The sequence below is a fragment of the Rhodnius prolixus genome, unplaced genomic scaffold (assembly GCF_049639745.1).
Source record: "Rhodnius prolixus isolate KJV_2025 unplaced genomic scaffold, Rpr scaffold_3, whole genome shotgun sequence".
Classification (NCBI taxonomy): Eukaryota; Metazoa; Arthropoda; class Insecta; order Hemiptera; family Reduviidae; genus Rhodnius; species Rhodnius prolixus.
In genome coordinates this window covers 23,568,594-23,591,500 of record NW_027411603.1, presented here as the reverse complement: position 1 = coordinate 23,591,500, position 22,907 = coordinate 23,568,594, and the positions used below count along the sequence as shown (strand labels likewise).

At 34.0% G+C, this 22,907-nt stretch overlaps 1 long non-coding RNA gene across 1 annotated transcript; it reads left to right on the top strand.

Moving 5' to 3' along the window:
• The first annotated feature begins 16,599 nt into the window (after positions 1-16,599).
• On the top strand, positions 16,600-22,489 carry LOC141452416 (uncharacterized). The gene is made up of 2 exons (XR_012457407.1): positions 16,600-16,937; positions 22,299-22,489. It is a non-coding gene; the product is annotated as an uncharacterized lncRNA (long non-coding RNA).
• Positions 22,490-22,907: the final 418 nt, after the last annotated feature.

The window sequence follows — 22,907 nt, the reverse complement described above, 5'->3', positions numbered from 1 at the left end:
CGATAAGCGAAAATCAGGTAATTCCAAACTAATTTGTACTATATCTTATACTATTAGGTAGTACGATAATTGCATTGTAATCATCATGCTGATTTTCGATGTTGCTTTTTCACCACAAGTACCCTGTTTCGATTGCTGGTGAGTCGAAAAACTGGTTCTTAGCCACTTCCACAGACAGTGTGTGCGTTTATGTATCCACCATCACTAAAATCGAAAAATTGCCGGGAAAAAGTCGTTATATTTCGCTTAGGTGCCAACAAAGAAAGCGATAATAAGTTTTTGGTTAATTCGAATCCTTATCACGGCAAATTGTAACAAGTAAACGTATTTGAACTATTTGAGAGTAATAAGTATTACTGTTGGAATAAATACATACGAGGGTCGTTTGAAAAGTCCGTGCAAAAATAAAAACTACTTATTTTTTGGGGGTAAACCTTTTTTATTTTTCAACATAGTCTCCTTTTAGGCTTATACACTTCGTCCAACGCTGCTCTAGTTTGTTGATCCCTTCCGAATAATAGGATTTGTCCAAGTCTGAAAAATAGCCATTCGTTTCTGCAATCACCTCCTCGTTTGAATAAAATCTTTTTCCCGCCAGCCATTTCTTCATATTGGGGAACAAATAGTAGTCCGAGGGAGCCAACTCTGGAGAATAGGGGGGATGTGAAACGAGTTGGAACCCTATTTCCATTAATTTTGCGACCACAACTGCTGAGGTGTGAGCTGGTGCGTTGTCGTGATGGAAAAGGACTTTTTTGTGGGCCAATCGTGGGCGTTTTCCTTGCAGCTCGGTTTTCAAACGGTCCAATAACGATGAATAATATGCACCTGTAATAGTTTTACCCTTTTCCAGATAGTCGATGAGGATTATTCCTTGCGAATCCCAAAAGACAGTCGCCATAATCTTTCCGGCCGAAGGAACGGTCTTCGCCTTTTTTTGGCGCAGATTCCCCCTTGGTAACCCATTGTTTAGATTGTTCTTTGGTCTCAGGAGTGTAGTGATGTATCCATGTTTCATCCACAGTGACGAAACGACGCTTAAAGTCCTGCGGATTCTTCTGGAACAGCTGCAAACCATCCTTGCAACACTTCACACGATTTCGTTTTTGGTCAAGCGTGAGCAATCGCGGCACCCATCTTGCGGATAGCTTTGTCATGTCCAAATGTTGATGCAAAATATTATGTACCCGTTCATTCGAGATGCCCACTGCACTAGCAATCTCACGCACCTTCACTCTTCTGTCATCCATCACCATATCATGGATTTTATCAATGATTTCTGGAGTAGTAACCTCAACAGGGCGTCCAGAACGTTCAGCGTCACTTGTGCCCATATGGCCACTCCGAAAATTTTGAAACCACTTATAAACTGTTCTAATCGAAGGTGCAGAGTCACCATAATGTTTATCAAGCTTCTCTTTAGTCTCCTGAGGCGTTTTGCCTTTCATAAAGTAGTGTTTAATCAACACACGAAATTCTTTTTCGTCCATTTTTTGAAAATCACTCGACTTCCTCGATTCAAACGAATGCCAAACACAAAGAAATTGACCGATCTGGCTGTAACTTGGTGTGTGTTCTTCCAAGAGATGCTACTAACTAAACATAACCTCGATACGCGCCAGTAGTGCTATCTCTCTGACTTTGCACGAACTTTTCAAACGACCCTCGTATAATACGAAGAAAAGTAGAAACTTTTTTTTTTATTATTAACAGCTGATTGTAAACTAACAAAGTTAGAAGGGAATGCAATTTAGATGCCATATTTGCGAACTACGGAAAATATTATTGTACAATGACTTCCAATGTGATGTAAGGTTATTTATTGGTTATAGACACAGTAACAAAGTTATAAAACATCTATAATGTAAAAGAAAATTACCACAGCCTAACGGAACATGATTTCTCTACATCTGTTATGGTAGCAATAAAAAGATATTTTTATTGGTTACCTTAATTACATTATAAGCGTTTGATTTAAAAAAAAAGGGAAAATTAAACTTTTTTAAAAAAACAATTGAATGGCATAATAATAAATTATGCAAAAAATAAAATAAATCATTGTCATATAAATTAAGGTTATGTTAAAAATAAAACTTTGTCGTAATTTTGTACTTTATTGACAGTAATTTTAGTTTTAATTCCTCATAAAAATATATAGGAATTTCTTTTTTTAATTTCATGTTAAATTAAGGACATAACTGTTATTGTGTCGTAACTGCCCGTTCTCTAAGTATTGATGCACCTAAGTAAAAAACCATTTAAACAATAAAAATTAAATATCATTTAAAAATATGTGGTTCAAACACTCACTCTACTTGCCCTTAACACTGAATTTACACTGACATTTTATACACAATAATAATTTGTTTTTTGGGGGGGGGGTTTTCCGCAGGAGATGGTTGTATCTAGTACCCCCACAAAATTGAAAATTTGTACGATTAATCCATTACTTCTCTTTCTAGTAGAGTAAGATGAAGTAAAACTGATGATTCTGTTAATTCGTCATGTCTTTTAATCCTGAGGCGAAGGATGTACGAAAATGTCCGAACAATCTTCTTTTTGTCTTTGATTTCAGGTTGTCTGTTGAAAGGGTACCCCACTACTCATGGCTCTACCCCGAAGAAGTGCCCGTTAAAGGGCTAAAACTTTGCAAAACCTAGGTGAGTAGCTTTTACCTAGAAAAATATTTTTAAAATACAAACTAGGCAAAAGAATAACACAAATTACGTTGATGCCTCATTAGGCCAAACAATAACCCTAAAATAGGCACATTGAACAGGCTTATTCGGTCAAAGGATACTTCCCACCAAGAAACCCTATTGAAGGGCATCAATGTATCTACTAAAACTTACAATGTCGATACACAAGTTGTATTAATTTTTTTCATTTTTAATTACAATTTCTTTGGCTATTACGAAATATCATTCTCCTTTTGAAAATAATTATAATTCTCTAATTACTGCAGTGTGATTCGCTAATTACTGCAGTGTGATTCGCTATTTAGATCAGTATGATTCTCTAATTACTGCAGTGTGATTCGCTATTTAGAACAGTATGATTCGCTAATTACTGCAGTATGATTCACTATTTAAAACAGTATGATTCTCTAATTACATCAGGGTGATTCGCTATTTAGATCAGTATGATTCTCTAATTACTGCAGTATGATTCGCTAATTACTGCAAAGTGATTCGCTATTTAGATCAGTATGATTCGGTAATTACTGCAGTATGATTCGCTATTTAGATCAGTATGATTCGCTAATTACTGCAAAGTGATTCGCTATTTAGATCAGTATGATTCGCTAATTACTGCAAAGTGATTCGCTATTTAGATCAGTATGATTCGCTAATTTCTGCCTTGTGAGAATTATATTTAATTTCAATCTCTTTCTGTAGGTTTCACTGGTAGTTTTTGTTAATAAACATTTCTGATTGATATTTCTTTCCATTTCCATCAACCTTAAATAGTGCCGTAGAAAGTAGACCTTGAGCGGTTGGTCTACTGTAAATGCCAGCCGTTTCTTTAGGAGTTTAACTAATGAATAAAATCAAACAAAAGCAAATCAAATTCCCTTGACTTCCTTGATTATTAATTTTTAGTGAAGAAATTAATTCTGTCAGTAAGATCGGATATTTAAATAATTGTTTAAGATAACCGCTGATTGTGCTATTGCGTAATAGGTCCATCTGTAAGCTAGATAACCTAAACTGATTATTCTTAATTATATTACTAAAATAAACAATAAATAGAATAAAGAGTGGATGTACAATTGAAATATTTATTTATTTAGATTATTGTTGCTCATAATAATCTTTTCTCGCTGGAATTGATTTCAAAAGTACTGGAATGGCGTTCGCGGTTTCCATTTTACCCTTCTTTCTGACAGCCTCTATAATGGATGATTCCTCCTAAAACAATCTTGAACTTACTTTAAATCATCGTAAAATTGTTAGGAATTAATTTTGCTATAATCTATGAACTATTCAAATAGATAGGAATAAACTTTTCCTGCATTTTCTATTAGTATTAGTGTTCACGCAAGTTTCAAATTTTTACGTTTGTCTGTAGGCCTAAGGAAGGAGGTACCAGTACCCTGAGTAGAGAGAACGGAAGTACTTGTCTGCTTCAACTACCTTATAGGCACGGCCTTTATGAGTAGGTTTTTTTTTTTTTCTAAGTCTTCAAGGCTACGTCAGACGACATCCTTTTTTTTACGACTTATGTGACGTAAACAAGGTCATATAACATCGACCGACACAGTTCATAGTATTTTGTTTCAACCTCTTTCTAGTTTATTGTATTATATTTTTTATTTTTTTTATTCACTACTCTGTACCCATTACCTCTTGTTTGTTGCAGTTCTCCTGTAATGCAACCCTTTAACTTAAAAATAAAATACAATTAAAAAAAAAAAATCTACAGGCGTATTATTCAAGGTTAGGTTTGACATTTTTCTTCCTAATAATGTCCTATTGTGTACAGAACTTTTTTCTTTTCTTAAAAAACCAATTTGACCACCCACTAACGAAAATAACCAACTAAAGGATGGGTTCATTGGTTGGGTAACGAGTGGGATGCCAGTTGTTGCGTACACTCTTGATAATTCCATGGCAGTAGAGTACTATAGGGGACTTCTCTGGCTGTAGTTGTCTATCTGACGTTGTTGTGTACAGTTCGATATAGCAGTTTTTTTTCCCTGACTTCTTTCTATTAGAAACGCCAGATGTTTCCACTCGAAATTGTAATTGCAAATATGCGCTGTGTGCGATAGAAATATAGCTCTATATGATCAGCTTCAGTTGAAGGTAAGATACTTATTTATATTTGTCATTAAGTTGATTTTGTTTTATAAGTTTTATTTATATTGGTAATGCCACAATCTAAACTAAAGCATATTTTCCTAATTTACCCATATGGAGAAATAATTGATTTAAACTGAAAATTATATGCGGTAAGTTACTGCAAAATATAAAGCTAAAAAGAAAAATATAATTCATCATAAAATAGATTTTTAACGATTAACTTTACTCATGAAAAATATACAGGGTGTATGCGGAGGAGTGGTCGAAACTTCGGGAGATGATTCAACAGCTCAAATGCAACAAAAAGTATTCTGTTCACTTTGGCCCGATTCACAATAGTGTCCAAGATATTTGCATTTTTTATCTTTTCCGTCGATATTCGTGTTTTCCACCATAAAAACGGCCGTAACTTTTCTATCCTTTATCCTGTAACAAATCTGCTCAATCAAAACGAAAGAGCATTAAATTTGCTTAACCCACAGCCTCTTACTTTTTACTTCCGTTTTATTAAATAATGATTGTTAAAAACTAAATTGGTTACTTTTCTTTTTGTTCCTTCTCCTTTTTTTTTTTTTTTTATTTTTTTTTTTTTAGATCTTTTATTGCAATTTACCACTGCAACAGTTGTTGCAACAAGCAAATACGGTGAAAGGGAAAAGAAATAACGGGAAATCATGATTGGAGAAGGCACCCAGTGGTGCCACTCCAGTAACGTGCTTAAGATAAGAGAAGATCACGAGGCCATCTTCTCTTCAATCTCCTTAGAGGATTACCTGGTAATGTGGAGGAAGATAGGTGATCTATGAGAGGGTTAGGATGAGCTGCTGTAGAGGAATGAAATTTGAAGAAACGAGTGTTAGCAAGATCTGTAATGAAAGGAATTTTGAGGTCATTATGGATAGTGAGGTTAGATACATAGAACGGAGCGTTAAGAAGTTTTCGAAGTATTTTTGACTGTAATGTCTGGAGGCGTAGTGAGTTGGAACGCTTAGTCGATCCCCATACTTCGATGCCGTATGACCAAATGGGTCGCAGTAACATTAGATATAAGAGTCTTTTGTTATGTAGGTTAAGTTTCGAACGTTTGTCAAGTAGTCTGGCGAGAAGTTTGTAGCGTTGGTTAGTTTCTTGTCTTTTCAGTCTAGTATGGGGATTCCATGTCAACCGTTCCATGTCCTAAAATTGATATTTGAGTAAATTAGAAGTGAAAAGTTGGTTACAAAAAATCCCAGTTTTCTGCATTTACACCTCTGTTCGAGATAGGGTTTTATTAAAAACCAAAAAAATCCATATAGTCTTGAAGCTCAATAAATGCGCAACTTTGCCTGAAATTATGTGATTCCTTGATTCATTAACCATTGAGAAAATGCAGTTGAAAATTTTAACAAAAACCATCGAGAACGAATTTTTTAGACAATAAAGTAAACATTTCTTTGTTATTAGAAACGTTTTGAGGCTCGGTATTGAGCAAATTTATAGGAAATTAATTGCTCTTTCGTTTGGAATAAGCAGATTTGTTGTAGGATAAAGGATAGAAAAGTTACGGCCGTTTTTATGGTGAAAAACGCGAATATTGACGGAAAAGTTAAAAATGCAAATATCTTGGACACTATTGAGAATCGGGCCAAAGAGAAGAGAATATTTTTGGTTGCATTTGAGCTGCTGAATCACCTCCCGAAGTTTCGACCACTCCTCCGCATACACCCTGTATATCGATTCAGATTCTAATTCTAGAGCAACAGTTTTCGAGCACTTTCATGGGATGCATGAGCTGTTAAAAATAAATGAACAATCATCAAATATTCTGAAAAGTTCTTCTCATGGTCAGCATAAATCTGAAGTATGGCGGCCCAAAATTAATATCAGTTTTATATAAATATTGCTGGGTAAAACCAAAATAAATAGAATATAAACGGAATTGTACACGATTAAACAGAACAGTGAAAAACAGAATCGTAAAAAATTGACTTAGCAGTTATAACCAGATTTGCCAGTGATCAGTTCGAAAGATCCACAAAATTGTTTTAGGAAAAGTTCGAGACTGTTATAGAGTTACTGAGACATAAAGTTGGAGCACAAGTCCTGTCTTTTCTTTGGGCCCAATATCTTTGAATGTGTACATGCAGTTTTCGAAATCTTTTTCCTCAACTTACATCTCAGAAGGTGTAGTAAGATCTCTTGTATTTACAATTAGAATCATCATTATAGCTTTATAGAGAATTCCTAGAAGCACAAATTGTGTTTGAGTGAGAAAGAGGTAATTGATTGTAAAGAAGTTGGTAAAAGTACGGGAAAACGAATTTAGGATTGCTTTTACTAATTTTTACACCGTTGGTAAAAAGATAACGTATTGTTTAAGAAAAATGGATGCAATTGATGTAAATAAGTACCAAGTTGGTCCAAAGAATACGTAGTGTTTGAAAAATGATATTATTTGTTCAAGTCTTATTCTTTCATGAAACCAAATAATTGGGGAAACGAATCGATAAACAATTTAAAAGTGGGGCTCAATCCGAAACAGGTTGGGGAAACCACATTTAATTTACCGCATTTTTTGTTTTGTTTTTCTTTTTGAAATTTTGTGCGTTAAGGCGCCAAGTAATCAGACCCACGTTGCCAAAATCTTTCTCCAACGAAGCGCAGTATTCTTTAAACCAGTTTAAGTCCATGTTGATGTTGAACTATGTTAGCTGTACAAGAATGAAATTTCAACACAACTCCCGCATATATATCAAAGAAAAATTTGATTTAAAGCGCAAAATGAAGCAAAATATTAATATTTATATAAATTACTTGGATGCATTATTGACAGCTATCTTGGGACAAATTATGACAATGAAGTAATGTGCACTTTATTGTGACAGGTGAGTGGTTTTTGGAAAAAATGAAAACTGCAACATTTATTTGTATATAAACCAAAAAAGATCTCTTTAAGTGGGTGATTCTAAATTGCTGAAATTTCAATAATATCCTAATTTTGAAAGTAATAATTTAAAAGTGACTTTTTACTTTTTTGCTAACAAATATCATAAAATCCATTATTTATTACTATTTAAAAGGTAATTTTTATTTCAGAAATTGAGGCCGTTATTTTAATATTATTGAACTGTTTGACAACTAAGATTGAAATTTATTGTTCCATTTGGTAGATTATTTTGTTTTTTTTCAACAACAAATTGAGAAATCAGAGAAGAATGCATAATTTAAATTCAGGAAGGGAAAATCTGTGAGAAATGTTAAGTGAGTGGCTAGCCGCCAAACCACTAAATACAATAAATAACTGCAATGAACGTTCGCCAATCACCGGACTTTAAATATTAATTTGGACAAGCACCTGACCTATTCTAGTAATTTATCGCATATTCGCCTTCTTTTTTTAATCACAATTTTAGAAGTCAGTATTTAAATGGAATCGAAAATGTAATTCTTACCTTGATGCTACAGATCTGTGTGAAATTGAGCTCTTCGCCGGACCGTAATCCATTCATCAACCATCTCCAGCCGTCTCTGGCATTACTCTCATCCATCTCTTAACCACCTACGCAACGTCCTCTGTCCCACAAATGTGCCCAGAGGAATCTTTTCCTCCATCCTTTCTAACCCATTTCACAAAACTTTAAGGATTTGGTAATTTGTCTTCATTAACTTTTCATTGGCTGTGTTCGGCTGCATTGGTGGCTCCATTGAAAAACGTCGCCTATATTTCTTTTAATTTTCTATCGTTCTAATTAAGATTCGGTGTTTTGTTTTAACAATAGTCGAAGATCGCCAAGCTATACTTTTCTACGTTGACCCTAAAATATAGAAGGTTTGGTGTAGCAAACAAGAAGCTATTTCGACCTTTACATTCATCGAGCTAACGTGACTAACATTAGAATAGATTATAAAGAGGTATGGTTATTACCAAATCCATCGCGATTTAAAAGGTCTATTAAGGATTCCGAAAGTGTAGCGTTTACCCTACAGAATATGGGCGTCAGTTTAACGCATACTTGCAGTGAATCTGTTGGTTCATAACAAGCTAGTGGTGGGTTTAAAGCCAAACAGATGCAAACATCAATTTACACTGCAGGCTGTAGAATGTTATTATAAAGGTGGAGGAGGTTTAGTAAAAGTGTGGTTCGTGTTGTTAGCACTCGTGTGGAAGACAGGTCTCCTGACAAGATGTTTGTTAGCTAATTTTCTGGTTCAACTTGACAGTTGACTTTTAATAGGTTTTAGTTGGTATTTAAAATGTCAGAATGTTAACGAATTCACGGTCTCTCAGGCAATCCTGCACCAGGCTACTAAACTCATCTAAACTCCTTGATGACATCACAGCTCATTAAAGAATGGTAACATTCAGACTATGCTTCATCTTAAGCTTCCAGTAAAACTCCTTAGATGGCGTGTTTTATCGGTCTGATAAGGTGACTACATCCGCACAAATTATGTGTCAGGATTTATATCATTTTCGTGTTATTATTCGCCAAAAGGGCTCTTAGCGTTCATTCTGATAACTCGAATTCTTTAAAAGGAAGGAATTAGCTCTGTGCTTAGCCTACTGAATTCTCAAACGGGGATCCCGTGCTCTTAGATTTGTTTCTTTGTAGGAGCTAACTAACACTCTGATAGGACACTGAGCGCCAAAGACCTCAGATGTCGTGCCTTAAACTGGGAAAAAAATCCCATTTAACTAACTTATACAAAAACGAGCCTGCAGCGATAAAGGATGTCACCGGACGGTAATCTTATTAAAGGCTGCTACAAAGACAAAATACAACTGCAAAAGCTGGTCTCCGCGTGGGAGCCCAGTGCATTAACCCAACGAGCTAATCTTCTCACTCAAAAGCTAAATATATAATAATTCACTGCAATGTGTAAAGTAAAGTTTCTTATAATAGGGTTTTTGAAAGCCTTATTAAAGTGCAGGCAAGTTTCCGGTCTCTAATTGGCACCAAATTATCGTAACTTCTTTTCTACTAAACTTAAAAGCTTTTTAATTTCAGATCGCCATTAGTTTTTTAACAAATTGGACTAACGTGTATCTTATGCAATTTTCAAGAATATGTCAGCGAATGTTCCACAATCTTCATTATTTATTTCCGCAATCTTTCGACTAATTTTAATCTTATTTTTAAAAACAAACCTTTTAACGTCAAATCAGAAAAGCAATTACTATTGTAAACATTGAATAAGAATGGGTTCGTTCGACGTAATTAGGAAACTAAAGTAAAGAAATATTCAAAATCAGACAGGATTATGGGTAATTGGCAAAAATAAATAAATAATGAAATTGGCAATAATCTTTCTTCCTTCCGGATTAATGAACCAGTCGCCAAAAACAATGAACCATAACCGTTACCTCTTTTTACGAAAAAGTAGTTTTTGGTTATGTCCTTTTAAATACTACAAACTAAAGGGAAGGAATTAGCTCTGTGCTTAGCCTACTGAATTCTCAAACGGGGATCCCGTGCTCTTAGATTTGTTTCTTTGTAGGAGCTCCTTGCAGCTCACTAGTAACACTCTGATAGGACACAGAGCGCCAAAGACCTCAGATGTCGTGCCTTAAACTGGGAATAATAATAATAATAATAATTTTTAAAAAAACTATCAATTTGATAAAACAAAATGTGTTCCTTTGACATTCATCAAAACGAAAATAAATAATATTGAGATTAATGATGGCTGGCTTAATGTAGAAACTGCCGTGGAGCGAGGCACGGTGCGGGGGGGGGGAAGGAATGTTTATAAGTCTGGAGCCCACATCTGGCTTTTATAAAAGGAATCCAGACATTCGAGTAAAGATGGCTTCCCATGTTTGTGCGACATACTATCTTATAAAATAAATATTTCACATAACACAAGATAATAAATTTTATTCAGAGTGATAATAATAATTTTGAATTATAATTAGATCTTTATTCGCAAATTTTTTTTCTTAAAGATCCAAAGAAATAACTTAGCAACTACTCATTAAACTTCCTTTGGGTTATTTATTTGCAGATAATTACTAAGATTGCTCTAAAATAATAATGGCTAATATTAGGTGAGTTAATGACATTGATAACAAATGCTCATTCTTTCATACAGGTTACACACGGGCTCGAACTTTTCCAAATACGTTGCGCATGGAATTTGTCTTTATGTATTTATTTATTTATTGTTACTTGCTTATAATACAATTGTAGCAAGGGGTTGACCCGTGCCTTTACACGGATAAAATGCAGAAGATACATGAAAAAAGAAAGAGAACAGAAACAAAAATAGATTCACTTTACGGATAAAAATAATAATAATATACAATAAAGAAAAAACTTATTAAATTAATGAGAACAAATTTCTAATTTTTATTGAGTTAATTATAAAAAAGTACATATATTTAACTTTGTTTACTGAGTCGAAACTTAAGAGAATACTGGAAGAAAAGTTAATGTGTTGCGCATGCAAATACTTGGCTCTTAAGACATCCAATATCGGGCAGATAATTAAGAAATGAATTAAGTCATCTTGATCTTTTCCACATAATGGGCAGGGGGAACCAGTATTAAATTTATAGACCCTACCAAGGATATACAGTTGAGGCTTCTTCTCAGACATTGATCTTAGTTGACTGGCAACTCTGATCATATCGATGTCACATTTAAAGTGAATGTATTGTTTACCTAAACCAAAACTGCTAATATTCCTAAGGAAAGAGTTAAACCTGGCGTTTAACAGGGATTCAACATCCTTACTAATTAGATTATTGTTGAACCTTGCCATGATATCCGTCAGTTTACCCTCAGGTATATACTGTTTTTCCCAGACATCATCGGAGCCAATAATCTTAAATTGCTTTCGCAAATCAGCGGTCCAGTTAAAAGGGAAAATAAATTTTGAAATTTATCTTCTAATCTAAAATAAAGACTGTGTTTATCAGGGTAGAAAATTTTTAATAGTAGGATTTTGTATTACCAAACTCTTCAATTTAGTTAACTATTTATAATTAAGTGCATATAAAAGTTCTGGGTCTCTAATTAGTGCACTCTGAAGATGATCGCTAATCAGTGCTCTCTGAAAATATTCACTAATCTTTCACTAAGCTCTCTGAGGATGGTCACTAATCAGCGTCTCAGAAGTTGATTGCTAATCAGTGCTCTCTGAGGATGATCACTAATCAGTGCACTCTGAAGTTGATCACTGATCAGTGCTCTCTGAGGATGCTCACTAATCAGCTTAGATCATTAGCGTCTTACAATGTATCTTTTCTCTCGAATCATTTCCATACAACCTGAGACAGCAAATGGCAACATTTAAATATAGCTATCATGTCCTGCGAGAAGTTTGTGATAGAGTATTGAGATATCGAGCATGGGTGCCATTTCCACTTAGACCAACGAACAAGTTGACAAAGGGGAGTCCAGGTACCTGTGCGGTGTCATCCATGAACCACCAAGTTGAAGCAATGTATTGTTACAAATAAGAATACCATTTCGCTCCTTGTTTCATGTAACAACTACATGAGTGTTAGGTGCCTAGGAATAGTTAGCTATTTGTGTCCTTAGCAGCGATGAAAATGGAGACGCCAAGGCACCTAACCTATACACCCCCTTCTGTGGGTCAAAGTTACTAATTAATTAAAAAACAAAAATTAATAATTCCCTGGAACGTTGAGTAAAATAATTTATGTAAAACTGAAGGGAAAAGAAGCAATTAAATTAACGGAAGTATTAAGGTGAATTTATACATAAGATTACATAAATATAGAATAATGTACTTTAAAAAAAAGTTCATAATGGCAGCCATAATTTTGTAATAACGCATTTAGAATTACGGAACACCTAATTAGCAAGTTTACTATTGACCTGGTTAAAAGATAAAAATAAATCCTGATACTTTAACTCGAATATGTACCTAATGAAAATGTAGATATATTTCGTGCATGTTGAAAAGAAAAACTAGAGGAGACTCAGTAACCAACGGGAGTTATAATTAATATTTTTTGGTTCAATAATTACTTTGAAAATAATTAAGCTGAATGTAAAAATTTGAGCTTCTCATTTCTTCGCTTTGTCTTCATCAAAAAAATACGCCTATACTTCAAGCCAATCAGTTAAACACTTAATGTTTAACCAAACCAGAAATCGTTTTCATTTCTTACAGTCGCAAATCCAGAAATATGGTTTGAATGATCTCTTACTACTATTCTTAAAGTTCTAGCTCACAGATTTTTTTGTTTATACCTCGAAAGTTTGAGTTATATTAATTACTAATCACTTTGGAAGGAATTTACTCATTCTTCTCAGGCGCCACGGTAGCCGAGCGGTTAGAGGCGAGACCTGCAAAGCTAATATGTATAGTGTGGTACTGGGTTCGATTCCCGGTCTTAGGCCTTGGATTTTATTTAATGGTTAATATGAGAAATTTACAGTACAGTACGTTTGCTAGTCGCCTCGGTCCACGGCACCTAATTTTTGTAGTTGGACGTTAAGCCCCGTCTGAAAAAATAGGAATTACTTTACTTAACTCATTCTTCTCTTAGAATTACCGTGAATCAAATTTTTTAAAAGAACGTTTTGAAATAAAATTATCAGATTTATATGATTTCAATCACTTTACGAAGTTGAAGTATAATTTTAGGCGTAATTTTTGGGGACAATCTCAAAATACTGATAAATGTATTCAGTAAAATCGCACTTAAACAGTCTCGTGATTCTCTTCAAATTTAGAAATATAATTCCACATTTGATTTTTATTAGCTTTAAGTATAGTTGGTAAGGCAAAACAATTAGTATTAATGGCACGTTAGAGGGATGCCCAAAAGTGCTCTTAATCGAATTAAAATTATTTTATAATGTGGTTGGTTAAATTCGCCGTGCTGGATAATATCGCTGATTTTACTTGGCCATAGAATGCATATTTTTTTTTGTATTCCGTACTAATTTCGGATTTTCATCCATAATGAGAGGTTGATTAATGGAGTCAGCGAGTCTAGTGAGGAACGGAAATATAGTTGAAGCCGAAATCTATATTTCAAAATGTTTAATCGAACCGTAATACTTTTTTTAAGTCCAAAACTGTCATGGATATAAAAACATGTGAGCTATTACTGATAAAAACTACAATAAAAATCATTTAATTTGTTCGCGCGGACTTTTTAAAATAACTTTAATATTTTAATACTTACAAAGCCAAAAAACAAACCAAAACAAACTAAAAAATCACGATTATTTGTAAAACATTTTTAATGAATTGCTCAATAAATTGAAGTTAAGGCGCTAAAATCGGACGATTAGAATGGAATTAAGTGTCGGCCATAGTTGCCAGCCATGTTAGCTGATGGGAGGCGCTGTGATGCAGCTGAGAACGGGCTGGCTACAACTTCCACTCTGCCTCATGGCGAGCCCGGCTCTATTGTGTGCTACATTTTATACAAATTCAATGGAGTCCGTTTCTTCTTGATTTCTCTTGCTTCTACTCCATTTAAATTCTTGTTTAAACAGTGCAAATAGTATTCGGCAATACTAATTGTGATATAGCACTATTCTGATAGCCATTATCAACAATTTTAAAACGAGAAAAACGGGAAATTTGTGTACGATAATTGTAGGCCAACGAAATAATAAATAAATAATTTATTTCAACAAACTAACTATGCATCGACCAATAAATAAATTGTAAAATTAAATTTTTATAACGAGATAAACTCGAAAAACTTACATTACTGGACACAAACTATTTCCTGCCGGATTTAAAATACGTGTTTTCACTGCTTAAAGTAGACATTATTACTTAATATCAATTTTTATTGTACGATTAAGTATATTGAAAGATACCAGTAGCAAAGAAAACAAAGAAATTTACCTAATTGTTAATAAAATTGCATCTGTACAGCCGCTCAAGAGAAAAACATTGAAACTATTCTACTACAAGGCGGGTGAAAGTTTCAAGTATTTCTTACATTTACAGAAATAGAGATACGATTCTTATATGGAGTCCCACAAAAGGCACATCTACATAAAATTCTGAATCGAATTAAACCTCATTCATGAAAATCGGTTCACGCGTTTAGGCGCTACGTTGTTTACAAAAAAGGTAACAACAAGAACAAGAACAATATCATTCATGAAAATCTGTTCGCGCGTTTAGCCGCTACGTTGTTTACAAAAAAAGGTAACAATAACAACAAGAACAAGAACATTTTCTGAAAATGCTGTTTTTGCTCATTTTCGGGAACTTTTTTCTCAAAATCTATTAAGATATGGGTTTTGCAAAAAAATTACCTTTTTAAAGGAGGATTTTCTCTATATTTTAAAGAAAATTTGGGAATTTTATCTTTTATAGAAGAAGAGAAAAAAAATTGTCAGTTTGGTGTTTTACAATGTTGCGCTTTTTCGTGCAGTTTTTGACGATCAACCCTTATACAACTGTCCTACCGGACAGTTTTAATCTGAAAATGCCGTTTTTGCTCATTTTTGGCAACTTTTTTTTCCCCCGAAATCTTAATAGATCTGGGTTGTTTTAAAAAAAAATACAGTTATAAAGGAGTATTTTCCCTATATTTTAAAGAAAATTTGGGAATTTTATCTTTTATAGAAAAAGAGAAAAAAATTGTCAAAGTTGGGTGTTTTTCAACGTTACGCTTTTTCGTGCAGTTTTTGACGATCAACCCTTATACAACTGTCCTACCGGACAGTTTTAATACTTGAGATGAATAAAAGACATTATAATTCAGACTTAAAGAATTTGAATTATTATTATAAATGTTTTATTTGAATATAATTTGTTACATTTCTTTTGGTTTTCATACATTTAGTGCCTTGATCAAACGATCGTCGGGCGAGTTCCACACTTTTATAATTCAAATTATATAATTATTTCCATAAAGTTATAAATTCTTACAACTTTAATGATCATATAGTAAATATACTATGCCAACACTGGCTTTTTAGAAGCCACAAAACAATCAAAAGAACTATTATCTTATAAACAAACATGCGTCAATTTGTAGACTAATAATTTCAGTGCAATTCCTTCAGACAACTATTGTTGGATAGTAATTAAATTTATATGCGTGCTTTATAAATGTTGCGAGCGCTGACCAGTTAGTACCATTAATTAATTCTAAACATTGTTCGCTTGTAATGAGCACATCCCCAAAGTATTGCTGCCTATACTCCGCCAACCCCAGCGCATTCTGTTAAAAAATGGTGTAGGTCCCTCAATTGTACACATGTAGCAAAATGGGCAGTAAACGGACGATTCAGAAACCCAAGGTTTATAACTTAAATTTAACATGTCCGACCTAATTTTGATTGTCCATCTGCAATTTTGGAAACTTTGTGAATTCAAATATTTATTTTGCAAACTGAAATTTAGATAATTATAGAGGGGGTGGTAGGTGCTGTTTGTGGCTCTAGACAGTAACCGGCTCATTTCTGCCATCTTTTTCAATAAATCTTCCGAAATGTTAGCCCACTGACTATTTGTCCATGTCGAATCAACACAGCAAATAATATTTTCTTATTAATTCGAACATGGTTCGAATGTTTCGAATTTGAATTATGGTCACTTTTGCTCAATTTAAAAACATTTTAATGGAAACCCAAGTGGTATTATCGATTTCTAAATGTTATATTTAAACAGATCCACAGTTATGGTAGATTATAACTATTTATTTACAAATCGAATGAACACTCGATAAGTTTTTTTAAAAAATCCTAATAAAAACAATAGAATGTACTAAATACTAGACTATAACTCATTAAATTATTTTATAAATAGATGTAACGAAGTCTAGGAGAAAGTATAGCTGAAGGAAATGTACAGCCTATTTCCTGCTATTAAAGTAGAAGATGGCAGTGCGCACATCTCGGCGCAACAGAAGCGTCACTTTTTATCACGTGTTTAACTGTTTAATGGCGCTCTAAAATTTTTTACTGCGCCCCCTTGATTTTTTTTGTTTTTTATCTCTCGTTGTTAAGCGTCTCCTCCGCCGGCCAGTCTATAACACACTTTCTCTGGGCTACAAGGTTATGATTCACTTATTTACAGTACCAATGTTTTATTTCTTATCGGAATAGAATGTGGCTTCCAGCGTTCAATAAAAAATATAATTCATTGTTTTTCGATTTAGTTTTCGTTTAAATTGGACTTTATTAAAAAAAAAAGGTAATTAGTAAGTTGTATTAATTTATTATTTACTCAGGTTTCTTTAGAGAAAACATCGTGGAAATTAAATTTACAATGGTAATACCATAAGTAGATAATTTTCCGGTAATTTTGAGCAGATTTTACGGCTGTCTTCTTTGCATGATAAGTGCATTGAGTTAGCGTTTCGTTGCAATGAGTTAGCGAAGTACACCAGTGCGATTGCCCAATAGAAACAAGGCAAAAGTTAATAATCTAATCAATAAAATTATTTTACGTTAAGTGTTTAATCGGATAATTGCAAGAAATCACTAATTTTCGGAGCGAGGCAATTGATAATGTTTATCCAAAATGAAAAGTATTTATTTTATCCATTTTAATTAATCTATTTCAATTTCTATTTTAATTTACTTCGATAGGGAAGGGATTAGCTATGCGGTTAGCGTACTGGACTCCCACGCGGAGGTCCCGGGTTCAAATCCAGCTGCTGACCCTTAGATTTTCTCTTCCTAGGAGCTTCTTACACCTCACTGTCCGGTGATGGTGCAGTGCACTGAAAAAAGCTCCGGGCGCCTTAGATGTTGACGCGCCTTAAATCATTTTTTAAAAAAAATTTACTTCAACAATTTACAAGTAATATAAGGTAGAAACTTAACTAACAACCTAGCTAATCAGCTGATTAATAGGGTTATTACGACAATTTTATGAATAATTAATTTTCAGAGATTAAAGCTCATTGGACAGTGATGGTCGTTGTTGTCTGCAACGAGATAATACTATTTGGAATGCGGCAGTACTGCACAAAAACTGCAATGTCCTCGAATGTAGACGATCCTTAAATTAATAAAGAAAGTAAATAAATAAATAGGAATATTATTAAAATAAACATTATAAAATGGATCCACTTAAAATTCTTAATTCAATTAGAAAAATATGTTTAATTTTAAGTATTTCCACCAAAAATTGAAAAGAACTTTATTATTATTGTTTTGAAAAATCTAAACCAAACTTATTGTCATCAAAATACTGAAAATATTGATCACTTCTCCTAGATGAGACACTGATTATAAATTATTGAGGTCACACAGAGAATAATGTCTTTTAGATTAGTAGTAAAAGCACTTACTTCCATTAATTGAGAACGCTTAATTTTTTTCTAAAATAATATTTATTTATCGATAAATTTGAACTGCATTCATGTGCATCAAGTAAATGTGTTAAATGCATGTTAGGTAAATAAGAGTGGAGCAGCTGTACATTCTTGTTATCGAGTTACTGAGAAATGAAGTTGGGGCGTTTGAAAGGATTTTAAGCGAGAAAAAGCTTAGGTAATATTTTTGATAAGAGATCAGGGAAATGAGAACAGAGTAACGATAAAATTTAGAAGTGGAATTTCGCCGTGTAAGGAAAAGGACAGTACATATGTTTATACATATTTACAAAGATGTAGTTTGCACTTTTACTGCATCAATAGGTCTCTGGGGATGTTTCAATCCTGTAATAGATTTCCAGGTTTAGAGCTCTAGATTTCGGTCGTGAAGGCATTGTTAGTTGTGTCGTCTAAAAATGACGCCTGTTGAGCGTCCTGGGAGCCAGATCATTTGCGAAGGAGAACTATGAGTATGATCTTTTAGTAAGCTATTCACTAATAACCGTGGTGGAGAAATAAGATGTTTCACAAGTCGTTCAGAAAAGTGGTGAGCAGAGATGTGATGCCAGAGGATTATGATGTTAAGGACTACGAAGGCCCAAGGAATGAGCGTCTGAGCTGGACCTGTGGCATGAGCATAACCCCCAACAATGGCCATGCTTTGTGCAGGATGGCCTGCTGACTTCAAAACTGTCATGGTTGAGGCCCTTGAATGGTCGCAGCAGTTCCAATAAGTTTCGCTCGCAGCCTTTCTAGCTGGCTGAGTGTTTTCTTGAGGCTAGGTGCGCATGTGGGGGCAATTCTCTCGATTGTTAGGGACAGCACACTTGAACATTTCCTACAGGGTCTTTACAATAGCTCCCATTTTGGCTGGTTCTTCCACTCTAATTCTTGTGTAGTTGAAGAAGTCGAGAGAATACTTACTCTTAATAATAATAATAGAAAAAATTGTAATTGATAATTTACTTAAGTTTTTTTGTCTCCAATAAGAAGTTTGATGATTTTTTTGTTTTAGCAGGATATCGATATCGCTCAACATATTGCACAGACTTACGAAAAAACTTATTGTCCTCGAAGAGCTAATAAAGGAAGAAGCTATAAAACTGCTCTTTACATTTATAACCAAATATCCTTTAAATCTAACGTTTTTATAATAATTTTCCAACAATTCTGCTTCTGTTTTTAGCTTTCTAGCTCATAATATCACCCCGGAAGGTTGTAACTAAGTAACCATGCTTAAAGTAGCACCATTTTACTGATATTGTTAGCGATAAATAACTCAATCGTGATCATAGTTGCAATTCTGTTTTATTACGGTGGTTATTAAATTCTAAGTGGTATTATTGCATTTTATTATTATTATTATAACACTTTTGCATCTTAATAAAATTATTGTTATTATACTTGCACTTTTCTTTTGCTAAGGGAGTTCCGGTAGACGAGAGCTATTTTAAGATTATAAGCGAAACGCTATTAAGACATTAACAATAAAAATGTCAGTTCTTAATTAATAAGTCTTACTTTGTATAAGACTGTAGTTTTTAAGATTAAATTAAATTCTTGAACTATTATAATCAACACTAGGAAATGCATATATTATTTTTTACGTTATATTGGTCCATGAATTCATTATTTTTTTAGCTCGTAAAAGTGTGTGTGATAATTTTAATAACAAAAAGCTGTATAATAGATTATCTCTTACAAATGGAAAATTGTTATAATACTGAATATAATCACGTTTTTTATCAAATAAAATTTCCCTATTATATCTTTTTTTATTAATTTCAAGGGGATTTGCAATATTAATGCGTGTTAGGAGCCTACGCAAAAAGATTGGTTTAAAAATAAGAATTAATTTGCATAGTAAGTACCAAAAATATTACATTAATTTTCTTGGTCATACGGCATCCGAAGTATGGGGATCGACTAAGCGTTTCAACTCACTACGCCTCCAGACATTACAGTCAAAAATACTGCGAAAACTTCTTAACGCTCCGTTCTATGTATCTAACCTCCACTATCCATAATGACCTCAAAATTCCTTTCATTACAGATCTTGCTAACACTCGTTTTCTCAAATTTCATTCCTCTACAGCAGCTCATCCTAACCCTCTCATAGAACACCTATCTTCCTCCACATTACCAGGTAATCCTCTAAGGAGATAGAAGAGAAAATGGCCTCGTGATCTTCTCTTATCGTGACTTTCCACGTGTGATCTTCTCTTATCGTGGGTGCCTTCTCCACTAGTGATTTTCACGTATTTTTTAAATTTTTTTATCAGGTACCATATTAGCTTGTTGCAACAATCGTTGCAGTAGTAAATTCCAATAAAAGATTTAAAAATAATAATAATAATAATTTTTTTACTAATAAAGTATTGTGATCTGTCAAATTTTGGATTTCAGTTTTTCCGGAAATTACTGTTTTTAGATTTTGAGGATGTGGTTTTTTAGAGAATTAATCAATTGATATTTAGATGGACCCTACAGAAAACCCGATTGCAATCTAGTATCAAAATTTTTCGCTCGGAAATACCACATTTTCTGTGCACATTTTTAGCTTTTTTTTTCAGACTTTCCACTTACGGTTCAGAGCACTTACGGTTCAAAGAGGGTCGGCTTTCCTTTAGAGAAGAACTTGAACATCATGAACAGTTCTTTGCCACATACGAGGGTCGTTTGAAAAGTCCGTGCAAAGTCAGAGAGATAGCAGCACTGGCGCGTATCGAGGTTATGTTTAGTTAGTAGCATCTCTTGGAAGAACACACACCAAGTTTCAGCCAGATCGGTCTATTTCTTTGTGTTTGGCATTCGTTTGAATCGAGGAAGTCGAGTGATTTTCAAAAAATGGACGAAAAAGAATTTCGTGTGTTGTTGATTAAACACTACTTTATGAAAGGCAAAACGCCTCAAGAGACTAAAGAGAAGTTTGATAAACATTATGGTGACTCTGCACCTTCGATTAGAACAGTTTATAAGTGGTTTCAAAATTTTCGGAGTGGCCATATGGGCACAAGTGACGCTGAACGTTCTGGACGCCCTGATGAGATTACTACTCCAGAAATCATTGATAAAATCCATGATATGGTGATGGATGACAGAAGTGTGAAGGTGCGTGAGATTGCTAGTGCTGTGGGCATCTCGAATGAACGGGTACATAATATTTTGCATCAACATTTGGACATGACAAAGCTATCCGCAAGATGGGTGCCGCGATTGCTCACGCTTGACCAAAAACGAAATCGTGTGAAGTGTTGCAAGGACGGTTTACAGCTGTTCCAGAAGAATCCGCAGGACTATAAGCGTCGTTTCGTCACTGTGGATGAAACATGGATACATCACTACACTCCTGAGACCAAAGAACAATCTAAACAATGGGTTACCAAGGGGGAATCTGCGCCAAAAAAGGCGAAGACCGTTCCTTCGGCCGGAAAGATTATGGCGACTGTCTTTTGGGATTCGCAAGGAATAATCCTCATCGACTATCTGGGAAAGGGTAAAACTATTACAGGTGCATATTATTCATCGTTATTGGACCGTTTGAAAACCGAGCTGCAAGAAAAACGCCCACGATTGGCCCACAAAAAAGTCCTTTTCCATCACGACAACGCACCAGCTCACACCTCAGCAGTTGTGGTCGCAAAATTAATGGAAATAGGGTTCCAACTCGTTTCACATCCCCCCTATTCTCCAGACTTGGCTCCCTCGGACTACTATTTGTTCCCCAATATGAAGAAATGGCTGGCGGGAAAAAGATTTTATTCAAACGAGGAGGTGATTGCAGAAACGAATGGCTATTTTTCAGACTTGGACAAATCCTATTATTCGGAAGGGATCAACAAACTAGAGCAGCGTTGGACGAAGTGTATAAGCCTAAATGGAGACTATGTTGAAAAATAAAAAAGGTTTACCCCAAAAAATTAAGTAGTTTTTATTTTTGCACGGACTTTTCAAACGACCCTCGTAATAACAGTTTTAAATATATCGCTTAATTTCCGAGTTTGACGGAAACTCCGCAACCACATTACTGAATTATTTACTTTTTAGGAGATTTTCTTAAAAATAGCTAGGCACACTATAGTTAGCACAGTAATTAGCTTGATTCTGATAAAATAAAAACGCAAAAGTTGGTCACATGTGAAACAATATTAAGTAAATATTAAGCTAAATTTAAAACAAATACTAAAGAAGATCTGAATTTTTGGAAATAAAAAATTGTTCTGAATTTTCAGCAGGAAGGAAGTGTTGGCATTTAACCAAATGTGTTTGTGACTTCAAAGCGTTCGGAATAAAAAAACCTCTTTATTGCAAGATCTCAACTCGGTATTAATTAAAATAAACGAATACATTTATGCTATTTATGTCAACAATGATTTATGTAATTTATTGATTTTTCAATAAATAGATGAAGGTTCTGCGTAAAGATGTTACTTTAATACAAATAATACAGAAGCAATAAATGCATTATAAGAAATTTATTGACTATTACAATATTCATAACAACCTGAATTCAATTTAAAAACAATAACCTTGCTAAAAGTGTTACACTAAATTTTGGCATTGTACTTGACTATGTTTGGCACCTTGAACTCTATTCTTTTCTTTCATTCACTTTCTGTTCAGTTAAACGAAATCAATATTAATGATTTAAATAATGACAAAGATTAAATATTCATTGAGGAAATCATCGAAGTCTATAAAGCTGGTATGAGAATCGTTGATTATGCTATTTTTTCTCTTTTTTAATTTATTACTTCTGGGATAAATTTTGTGTCAAGACGTGGGTAATTTAACGCCTAAAATTAAATTTCAATTTTACATTTAATCAAATAAAACCCTAA